The 12776-nt window shown below is 33.5% G+C and overlaps 1 long non-coding RNA gene across 1 annotated transcript in view; it reads right to left on the bottom strand.

Moving 5' to 3' along the window:
* LOC306650813 overlaps positions 1–12776 on the bottom strand; it is a 422453-nt gene that overhangs the window by 262966 nt on the left and 146711 nt on the right. The gene's annotated exons all lie outside the window — the stretch shown is intronic.

The raw sequence follows: 12776 nt of genomic DNA, 5'->3' as shown, positions 1-12776 counted from the left end.
AAGAAGAACTCAAACTATCACTATTTGCCAATGACATGATTATATATTTAGAAGATCCAAAAAATTCCACCAGAAAACTTCTAGAATAAATGAATTCAGCAAAGTAGCAGGATATAAAATCAATACCCATAGATCAAATGCATTTCTATACTTCAATGATGAATTCACTAAAGAGAAATTAGGAAATCTATCCCATTCAAAATAACTTCAAAAAATAAAATGAAATACTTGGAAATCAATCTAACAAAAGAGGTGAAAGACCTCTACAATGAAAACTACAAAACACTTAAGAAAGAAATTGAAGAAGAACTTAGAAGATGGAAATATCTCCCATGTTCTTGGATAGGCAGAATTAATATTGTCAAAATAGCCAAACTACCAAAAGCACCATTCATACTTAATGCAATTCCTATTAGGGTTCTGATGACATTCTTCATAGAAATAGAAAAAGCTTTCATGAAATTCATTTGGAAATGTAAGAAGGTCAGAATAGTCAAAGTAATCCTGAGCAAGAAAAATGAAGCAGGAGGCATAACAATACCAGACTTTAAATTTATACTACAGAGCAATAGTAATAAAAGCAGCACAGTATTGGCACCAAAACAGACATGAAATACGATGTTACAGAATAGAAGACATAGAGATAAATGCACATAAATGCAATTACCTTATACTAGACAGAGGCATCATTAACATACATTGGAGAAATGATAGCCTATTTAACAAATGGTGCTAAGAAAACTGGAAATGCTTATGTAACAAAATGAAAATAAACCTCTATCTCTCTCCATGCACAAAACAAAACTAAAGTGGATCAAGGACATAGACATTAGTCCAGACACCCTGTGCCTACTGGAAGAAAAAGCAGACCCAAGTCTCCATCATGTCAACTTAGAAACCAAATTTGTAACAAGAATCATAAAGTGAAAGATGTAAAATCAGTAATCAACAGATGAGATGGTATCAAACTATAAAGCTTCTTCACAGCACAGGAAACAATCAAGAATGTGAAGTGAGAGCCCACAAAATGGGAGAAAATCTTTGACACCTGCACCTAAGATAGAGCATTAATCTCCAGGATATACAAAGAGCTCAAAAAGCTTAACACCAAAAAATGTCAAACAAACAAATGAAATAACCCAATCAATAAATGGGGAAAGGAACTGAACAGACACTTCATAGAAGAAGAAATATGATCAGTCAACAAAGATATGAAAAAAATTCAACATCTCTAGCTATTAGAAAAATCCAAATTAAAACTACACTGAGATTTCACCTCACTCCAGTCAGAATGGAAATTACCAAGAATACAAGTAACAATAAATGCTGGCAAGGATGTGGGGGAAAAAGGTACATGCATACATTGCTGGTAGTACTGCGAGTTCTTGCAACCATTCTGGAAAGCAATATGCAGATTCCTCAGAAAACTTGGAATGGAACCATCATTGGACCCAGTTATTCCACTTCTCAGTTTATAATAAAGGACTTAAAATCAGTATACTATAGGCATGCAGCAACATCAAGGTTTATCAGCTTAATTCACAATAGGTAAGCTATGGAACCGACATAAGTGCCCTTCAACAGAAAAATAGATAAAGAAAATGTGGCACATGTTCACAGTGGAATATCACTCAGCCATAAAGAAGAATGAAATGATGACATTTGCCTGTAAATGGATGGATCCGGAGATTATCATGCTAAAAGAAAAACAGTCCAACAAAACCAAAGACTGAATGTTTTCTTTGATACATGGATGCTAGCTCAGTATAGGCTGGGGTAAGATGTTTACCAGATTGGAGAGGGTAGAGTGGGGGTATTAGAGTGGGGGATGGGAGTGGGAAAGACAGTCTAATAAAATAGACATAACTTTCCTATGTTCATATATGATGAATACACTACCAGTAAAACTCCACATCATGTACAACCAAAAAACGGGAAGTTATACTACATATATATATATTATATATATATAATATATATATATAGATATATCACGTTAAAATACATTCCACAGTCATGTATAACTAAAAATACCAAATAAAAAAGAATATTGGATATTAAAATTAAATCACCTTATCATGGGTTATATCTTAATGTAATCATTCTGTGTCAATTTTTCTAGAACCATTTTTTTTTCTTCTTTCTTAAATTTATGGTAATTTATTTTATTTCATGTGTCTAAATCTGTATGTTGAGTTATTTACTTTGGGGACATCAATTATTCACCTTGAAGATTTTATTTGCCATCCATATTTATTTTTTCCTGATTACTTGAACTTTGACAAATACGTTGACTACAGGTATCTCCAGATTTTCTTCCATGTTATCATACATTTGAAATTGTTTGTATCCATATATTTTCTACCTTGTTTTTTTCTAATTTAGTTAGTAATTTCACACAGATTTTTGACCCCTGATTATTATCACAAGTCAACATTTGTATATTTTCATATTTAACTCTTTATTTAATCTGAGTTGTTTCAGAGTTCAAAACAATTGTGATTTTTCTTGTGATTCTTTTGTTACGTTTTCCTTCCAGTACAGCTTCTTTCTTGATACTTCATGTTAAAAGTATCTCACTTATTTTCTTCAATTGCTGTAACATTGTGGCATATTGTCAATGTCAATCAATTCTTTTTCTCTTGTTCACACTTTGGAAGACCTGTAGCTCTGTCCAGAACTTTTCCCTTTTTTTGTAAACTCTCACTTAATGTAGATGATTTCAACTCCTTTGTCAATGCTTTTGAAATGTTTAAGAGACTTTTGAAATATTATATCCACTTTTTCTGTAAACTCTAGTCATGCAGAAAAGAAAGGACAATCCTGAGTTCAGCTTTCCTTTCTCCACAATTCAGTATTCAGATATGTTCCCCTTCTCTCTGACATGCATTTTATTCCCTTAAGGTATCCATTGACTTAAATTTTACTATACAAACTCTTCCTTTAGCCTAAAATCCTTCACTTCAATCATAGAAATTCAGTCTCATTGTTAACTTCCTCTCCTTTACATACATCACTCTGGAATTGACAACCTCTTCAGAACAGAGTAAACATGACACCAAATCAGTTTGCTTTTTTGAATTTAGTAACATTAGCTATAATTCAGAGGCTCTTGTCGATTCACCATTATGGTTTATAAAGGACATGGCTTGGGTGGACCTTGTCATATTCTTCCCTAATACTCTGTTCATCTAAATCATCATCTATTTCTTTCCTTGGCTGTCATTTTTTGATGTTAATTATATTGTTCCGTGCTTCTTGTTTAAATTTTGTTAGCTTTTTCTTGTTAATTTTTGCTGTTTTAAATGTTTTGCTGTTTTTCATTATTCATTATACTTTTTAAAAATTGTTCTTTTTATCATGAATTAGAGAATTTGAGGCAGAACTTATTGTTAACACAGTATTTTTCCCTACCATTTAAAACTGAATATTTGAAGACTCGATTTTATGAGGTCCAATTATACAATTATTAGGAGCTAAGAAAACAACTTTATGTTTCCATATCCAACTGTTTTTAAGAAACCTTTATTGTAAATAATATCTTTTGAACTTTTATAAATTATAAAGCTGTAGAAGCTATGAAACCTCGGAAATTTGACTCTCAGAGAAATATAGAAAACGTGATCAAACAAAATCATATATAAAGGATAAAATTTTTCCTAGTGAACAAGTTTCATATGTGCCAATAATGTTAGAAATCTTATTTAAGGCCATAGACCAAAAGAATTATAATGTCTCGCTTGATAGGATTTATATTTAATTTTCATTATTATTTCATTTTGGTCTCATCCATAATATTACTAGTATCAAAATGCTAAAATTTTCTTCATGTGATATCATTTTAGATATTTTGATATAATATAATATGGCATTAATGTGAACAAATGGAAAAGATCTACAACCTTATCATATAAATTAGAGATGAAAAGGATATTTTATCTTGTTCAACCTGCATTTTTTCTAAATACACATTTTATTTCAATAAGAGTCATAGTTTTTCTGTGAAAGATAATACATATTTATTTTGCTTTATGCTAAATGTGTAAATAAAATTTTAGCCTTAATGGAACATAAAAAGTCATATTTTAAATTTATGATCTTCAGCAATTTTATGCATTATTAGATTTTTCCCAGCAGTCATGTATATGTTTTATCCTTTTCTTTGATGAGAAAACACTGTGTATGAGTTAAAAGTTATGTCAATGTCAACTAAAGCTTGTGACAGTAAAAGAGTGGGGTCCTAATTGCATTTGGATGGCTTTTATATCTATTAACAACTGTATATTTCTGTGATTAATCTATAGGATCATATTTCTAAGAAATGTGTAATAATGCTGATAATCATAACAAAACTGTATGATTATTTAAATTCTCTCTTACATTGTTTCCTTCAAATACCATTTTGTTTGCATGGGCCCAGAAAATCAGAAATGAGTTAAAATTGAATTTTCATTGGAATAAATGGGAGATCCTGACATTTTGAATAAACATAATCTATGAACAGAAGATCAGAATTAAGAATCTAGGGGCGAACAAAGATGGCGGACTAGACGGTGACTGCATCTCCTGTCGCTACAGAACCCATGATTCAAGAAGGGGAGGCATTGAGAGACTCGGACTAAAATAGAGCCATGGTGTGAGACTACCCACTGGGTGAAGCTCGGCCCGGGAGGCAGGCCGGGACAGAGGAGACTTCTCAGAGCAGGGCAGGGCAGCTAGAGTCTTCCCCAGGCAGCTCTGCTCCCTCCGGGGGCGGTCACATTCCATGACCAGCTTCAGGGAGCAGACAGCACAGTGGGGGCCTTTCCACACAGAGCCAACTCCAAGCCCTAGAACCAGTAGCAGGCTAGGGGCAGCTTTCTTCAGAAGCACTGCATTATCAAGTTCCTCCAAGACATCAGGCTACTGAAGGCTGGGAGGTGATACACTGGAAATCTACAGGGACACTATAAGCAAATAGAGGAAATCTGCAATATCTCAGAGTCCCACTGACATCTGCCCAATATGAGAAAACAAGGGAAGAAAATGTCCCAAACAAACCTAGATACTGTATCAATAAAACCCAATGACAGCACAGCAGAAGAAACGTCAGAAAGGGAGTTCAGAATAGACATAATTAAAACAATCAGGGAAGCAAACGAGGAGATGAAAGAGCAAAGGTAGGCATTGAAAGAGGAGATGAAAGAGCAAATGCAGGCATTAAATGATCACACCAATCAACAGTTAAAAGAGCAAATGTGGGAAGCAAGAGATCATTTCAATAAAGAGTTAGAGATACCAAAAAAAAAAAACAAACAAACAGAAATCCTTGAAATGAAGGAAACAATAAACCAAGTTAAAAACTCCATAGAAAGCATAACCAATAGGATAGAACAACTGGATGACAGAACCTCAGACATTGAAGGCAAAATATTTAACCTTGAAAACAAAGTTGAACAAACAGAGAAGATGGTAAGAAATCATGAACAGAATCTACAAGAATTATGGGATATCATGAAAAGGCCAAATTTAAGAATTATTGGGATTGAGGAAGGCTTAGAGAAACAAACCAAAGGAATGAACAATCTATTCAATGAAAAAATATCAGAAAATTTCCCAAATCTGAAGAATGAAATGGAAAACCAGGTACAAGAGGCTTATCAGACTCCAAATATACAAAATTACAACACACCCACACCAAGGCACATTATTTTGAAAACACCTAGCATACAAAATAAAGACAGAATTTTAAAGGCTGTGAGAGAAAAGAATCAAATTACACTCAAGGGGAAACCAATAAGAATATCAGAAGATTTTTCAATCCAGACCCTAAAGGCTAGAAGGGCTTGAAACAACATTTACCAAGCCCTAAAAGAAAATGGATGCCAACCAAGAATCTTATACCCAACAAAACTTACTTTCAGATTTGATGACGAAATAAGATCTTTCCTTGGTAAAGAAAAGCTAAAAGAATTTACAAAAAGAAAGCCGGCATTACAGAACATTCTCAGCAAAATATTCCAGGAGGAAGAGATGAAAAACAAAGATGCAAATCAGCAATGGGAGGAACTAGCCTAATGAATAGCCAATTAGGAGAAACCAAATCATATAAAAAACAAAAATCAGTCAAATGAGTGGGAATACAAATTGTATCACAATAATAACCCTGAATGTTAATGGCCTGAACTCATCAATCAAAAGATATAGACTGGCAGATTGGTTTAAAAAGAAAAAATCCAATAATATGTGGCCTGCAAGAGACTCGTCTCATAGAAAGTGATACTCATAGACTAAAGGTGAAAGGATGGAATAAAACATACCCATACCATACACATGGACACAGCAAAAAAGCTAGAGTATCCATCCTCATTTCAGACAATATGGACTTCAAGCCAAAACTAGTCAGAAGGGATAAAGAAGGACATTACATACTGCTTAAGGGAAGCATAAATCAGCAAGATCTAACAATCAAAAAATATCTATACCCCGAACATTGGTTCATCCATGTACATCAAACAAATCCTTCTCAATTCCAGAAATCAAATAGACCACAACACAATAATACTAGGCGATTTTAACACACCTCTTTCACCACTGGATAGATCTTCCAAAAAAAATTGAATAAAGAAAACATAGATCTCAATAACACAATCAACAATTTAGACTTAATGGATATATAAGAATAAACCATCCAACAAAGAACGAATACACTTTGTTCTCAGCAGCACATTGATCCTTCTCTAAAATAGACCATATTTTATGCCACAAAGCAACTATTAGAAAATACAAAAGATAGAGATACTACCTTGTATTCTATGAGATCATAATGGATTGAAATCAGAAATAAATGACAGAATAAAAAACAAAAAAACTTCTCCAATACCTGGAGATTAAATAATACACTATTATGTGATAAAAGGATAACAGAAGACATCAGGAGGGAAATAAAAAAATTCTTAGAAGTAAACGAGAACAAAGACACATTATATCAAAATCTCTGGGACATTATGAAGGCAGTACTTAGAGGAAGATTTATTTCATGGGGCGCATTCAACAAAAGAAGTAGAAATCAACAAATAAATGACTTAACACTACAGCTCAAAGCCCTAGAAAAGAAGAGCAGACCAACACAAAAAGTAGTAAAAGACAGGAAATAGTTAAAATCAGAGCTGAAATCAATGAAATTGAAACGAAAGGAACAATCAGAAAAATTATCACAATAAATAGTTGGTTCTTTGAAAAAATAAACAAAATTGATAAACCCTTAGCCACACTAACAAAGAGAAAGAGGGATAAAACTCAAATTACTAGAATTCAGAATGAACAAGGAAATATCAAAACAGACACGAGTGAAATACAAAACATAAATACAAGCTAGTTTGAAAATCTATATTCCAACAAAACAGAAAACCTTGAAGACATCAACAAGTTTCTAGAGACATATGAATTACCTAAACTGAACGAGGAGGACATACACAACTTAATAAATCAATTTCAAGCAATGAAATAGAAGAGGTCATCAAAAGCTTACCAACAAAGAAAAGTCTGGGACCAGATGGGTTCTCTACAAAACCTTTAAAGAAGAGCTCATTCCAATACTCCTCAAAGTATTCCATGAAATTGAAGAGGAGGAAACCCTCCCAAACTCATTCTATGAAGACAATATCACCCTGATACCTAAACCAGACAGAGACACATTAAGGAAAGAAAATTTGAGACCAATATCCTTAATGAACATCGACGCAAAAATTCTCCACAAAATTTTAGCAAATCGCATACAAAATATATTAAAAAGATTGTGCACCACGATCAAGTGGGTTTTATCCCAGGAAAGCAAGGTTGGTTCAACATCCAGAAATCAATAAATGTTATTCACCCTATCAACAGACTTAAAGTTAAGAATCTCATGATTATTTTGATAGATGCAGAAAAAGCATTCGATAAAATACAGCATCCCTTCATGATCAAAACACTTGAAAAAATTGGGGTAGTGGGAACATTCCTTAACATTGTAAAGGCCATCTACGCTATGCCCATGGCCAATATCATTCTAAATGGTGAATAACTGAAAGCATTCCCCCTAAAAACTGGAACAAGGCAGGGATGCCCTCTTTCACCACCTCTATTCAACATCGTCCTTGAAACTCTAACCAGAGCAATTAGACAAACCAAAGAAATTAAAGGGATATGAATTGGAAAAGAAGAACTCAAACTATTCCTGTTCACTGATGACATGATTATTTATTTAGAGGAACCTGGAAATTCCACCAGAAAACTTTTAGATCTCATATGTGAATTCAGTAAAGCAGCAGGTTACAAGATCAATGCTCATAAATTCAATGCATTTTTATACTTAAGTGATGAATCTTCAGAAAAAGAAGTTAGGAAAACTACCCCATTCACAATAGCCTCGACAAAAATAAAGTGTTTGGTAATCAATCTCACCAAAGAGGTGAAAGACCTCTACAATGAGAACTACAGAATACTAAAGAAAGAAATTAAAGAAAAGCTTAGAAGATGGAAAGATCTCCCATGTTCTGGATAGGCAGAATTAATATTGTCAAAATGGCCATACTTCCAAAAGTGCTATACAGATTCAATGCAATTCCAATTAAAATCCCAATGATGTACCTTACAGAAATTGAGCAAGCAATTATAAAATTCATCTGGAAGAATAAGAAGCCCAGAATAGCTAAAGCAATCCTCAGTAGAAAGAGCAAAGCAGGGGGTATCTCAATGCCAGATCTTCAACTCTACTACAAAGAAATAGTAACAAAAACGTCATGGTATTGGTACCAAAATAGACAGGTAGATCAATGGTAGAAAATAGAGGACATGGACACAAACCCAAATAAATACGATTTTCTCATGTTATACAAAGGGGCCAAAAATATGCAATGGAGAAAAGATAGCCTCTTCAACAAATGGTGCTGGGAAAACTGGAAAACCATATGCAACAGAATGAAATTAAACCCCTATCTCTCACCCTGCACAAAACTCGAATCAATATGGATCAAGGACCTCGGAATCAGAACAGAGACCCTGCATCTTACAGAAGAAAAGTAGCTCCAAATCTTCAACTTGTTGGTTTAGGATCAGACTTCCTTAACAGGACTCCCATAGCACAAGAAATAAAAGCAAGAATCAACAACTGGGATAGATTCAAACTAAAAAGCTTCTCTCAGCAAAGGAAACCTTCAGTAATGTGAAGAGAGAGCCTACAGGGTGGGAAAATATCTTTGCCACTCATACTTCAGATAGAGTGCTAATTTCCAGAATCTATAAAGAACTCAAAAAACTCTACACCATGAATTCCAATAATCCAATCAACAATTGGGCTAAGGAAATGAACAGACACTTCACAGAAGAAGATGTACAAGCAATCAACAGATATATGACAAAATGTTCAACATCTCTAGTAATAAGAGAAATGCAAATCAAAACTACCCTGAGATTCCATCTCACCCCAATTAGAATGGCGATTATCAAGAACACAAGCAATAATAGGTGTTGGCGAGGATGTAGGGAAGAAAGGTACACTCATACATTGCTGGTGGGGCTGCAAATTAGTCCAGCCAGTCTGAAAAGCACTATGGAGTTTCCTCAGAAAGCTTGGAATAGAACCACCATTTGACCCTGCTGTCCCACTTCTTGGCCTACACCCAAAGGACTTAAAATCAGCATACTACAGAAATACACCCACATCGATGTTCATTCCTGCTCAATTCACCATAGCCAGATTGTGGAACGAACCTAGATATCCTTCAATTGATGAATGGATAAAGAATCTGTGGCATATATATACAATGGGATATTACTCCGTCATAATGAATGATAATATTATGACATTTGCAGGCAAATGGATGAAATTGGAGAATATCATGCTAAGTGAGATAAGCCAATCTCAAAAAAGCAAAGGACAATTGATCTCGCTGATAAGCGGATAATGACCTATAATGGGGGTAGGAGGGATTAGTGTTAGGGTTAGCGTTAGGGTTAGGTTTAGGGTTAGGGTTAAGGAGAGGGGCAAGAATGGAGGAAGGAATGGCTGTATAGAGGGAAAAGAGGGGTGGGAGGGGTGGGGGGAAGGAAAAAAATAACAGAATGAATCAAACAACATTACCCTGTGTAAATTTGTGATTACACAAATGGTATGCCTTGGCTCCATGTACAGAGAAACAACATGTATCCCATTTTTTTACAATAAAAAAAAAGAATCCATGTTTGATATTATGTATATTTGCTTTTAATGCAAGTAGCAAAAGGAGTTGAGGAATAATTAATTATGTATCATATCAGACAGGCAGTTAAAATTCAATAAAGAATACTCACAAAAGTAATGGATGGCGAATTAGAATGATTGATGCCAAAATAGAGCTGTTTAAAACTGGATTTAAAGAAATCATGGTTTTAATATTTGCTGTATGGAATGAGACATAATCTTGTGGGAAACTGGCGTTCTCTTAATTATCTTAAAAATTACCTGTAATATAATAATAAAAAATATGTTTGGCTCATAATTTTTTTACTGTTTAAATTTTTATTATTTGTGTATAACACATTCAGAAACAGATGAAATATTTTATGAATTGGTGTTCTAAATAATAAATAAATTGCTTACTTTGCTTAGAAGCCTTGATGTTTCTGCATGCTGTAAATTGGAGATGTGTGTGCTAACACTATTATGTAATGGAAAATCCCAATTTTTCTTTAAAAAATTGGGAACATTTTGCGCCAAACCCATGACAAAAATCACAGTCTGTTTCTAAAATGCTTTGCATTTTAATATGGTTGAAGTTAAGGCAGTAAGTAATTTAACAGATTTTCCCTTGAGCTGCATAGTTCTTTTCATATGTAATTATTCTCTCAGTGCATTAGATAATGCTCTGTTTCCCACAGTTGTATACACATCTATAAATCATTAATGAGGCAGTTAATTGAAACAAACCTATAAAAGATTTGCATTACCCAGCAGAAGCCTGCTTTAATTGACTTTTAGTTATTTACAATTAATTTTTCCTTTTGGAATAATAATTGCAAGTGATTTAGGTTTTCTCTTTTCACAGAAATTAGACATTGTCTCTTCTTCAAAAGTGTTCTTTACTATATAACAGAGACTCTGTCAATGACAATTATGAAGTCTGTGGTAACAGATTTTTAAATGAGATCCCTCTTAACTCTAGATTTCTAATCCTCTACTTGTGCTTATCTCATCTAAAAAGGCAGGGACAATTGGGAGAATCTGAATTAAAGAACAAACCTAACTTTGCACAAAAATGTAAAAATGACAGTGAGATCAAGGAAATACATTTTGGATATATCTATTGATTATGTTTCTGAAGAAATATCTTTTCACTGTTTTTCTCATTCATAAAAATAAAGTGAAAACCAAGTGAAAGTTTTTCAATGTATGTAAGTTCAAAGAAATCATAATAGTATTTAATAATTGCACTACCTGTAAAATAATTTCTTTAAAAATATAGTACAATGTTTTAACATTTATCTCATTGTATATTTCTGTATTTGTATGCTGTATTGTAATATTTTTCATTTTTTGTATTTTCATATCATTTATCTGCTAATCATTTTCTTTCAAAACACTGATAAGCAATAAATGGTCTATCAATGCCAACAGGATTGTTATTTCCCTGTTTATCATTCATTGATGATGGAACTATCATGGAAAATGGAAATCAGCCAGACAATAATCGCTAAGAAATATGAAGGGAGGTATCCAAATAATTCAAATTTTCATGGTAGTTTTAATATAAATTCTAGGAAAAATATTTCCCTCTTTAAAATTTGTTCTTAATGACTATCCCTCTGTGAAATCTTACCTCCAGATTTCCACATATATGAAATTAAATTTTAAGTTTTCCACTTGGCCTGAGATGTAATGCTAAATTTAGCACCTCCAGCAAGTCAGAATTCTCTTAGGGAAGCGGAGGATTAGGTGGGCTACAATCTTAGTTTAAGGATTAACTTCCTACCCTGGAAATTTGAGTGAAACTTGGAAACATTTTAGCATACACTGGAGACCTCAGATGCAAAGGATTCCCTGAAGTTGAGGGGTGGAATGGTGAATTGCTTTCCTTTATACATATCATTGTTCAAACACCTTCATGAATGTCCAAACATTGAGTTTCTCTACTTTTTTTTGTTATTTGGTGTAATTTACAATTCAGTTAAAAGAAAAGTTCTAAAACAATAACAATTATGCTTGACTGGAAAAATATAAAAGCATCACTTTAAACATGGATGTTTTAGGGAAGAATGTGTGATGAAATTTTCTTTGCTATTATTACCACCAATATTCCCACTCTATTCCCTTTACTTAGACTCAGTAATAACAATGTCCTCATTGTCTGCATGTATGGTTCCTCATAAGTTGTGAATTTTCTCAGGTTTTTTCTTAGAGTAAAATCCCAAATTATTATACATCATGATAATTTTAACAGGAACTGATGCACTGAGCGTTACTGCATTGTTCCATTGGTGGTCTTTGATACTGGATTAATTAGAAAGTGCTAGAACATATTTTGTTTTATTTCTCTGTTTATTGTTTTGCATTTCAAGCAGATGTACTTCCATTGCTTTAATAGATTTTCATTTCTAAAGCAGTTTTAGGTGGAAAGTACAGAAATTTCGTATATATCCCTTATCCCCTTGCATGCATAGCTTCCCTGTTATTATCATGCTCCACTCCATGGGTTTCAGCAAATTTAAAGTAATGTGTTTCTCTGATTATATTATCATAAAGGGTAGTTTCACTCTCCTAAAAATCCTCTGTGCTCTGC

The sequence above is a fragment of the Sciurus vulgaris genome, assembly GCF_902686455.1.
Source record: "Sciurus vulgaris genome assembly, chromosome: X".
Taxonomy (NCBI): Eukaryota; Metazoa; Chordata; class Mammalia; order Rodentia; family Sciuridae; genus Sciurus; species Sciurus vulgaris.
The sequence above is the reverse complement of the archived record's forward strand: the minus strand, read 5'-3'. Positions and strand labels throughout refer to the sequence as shown.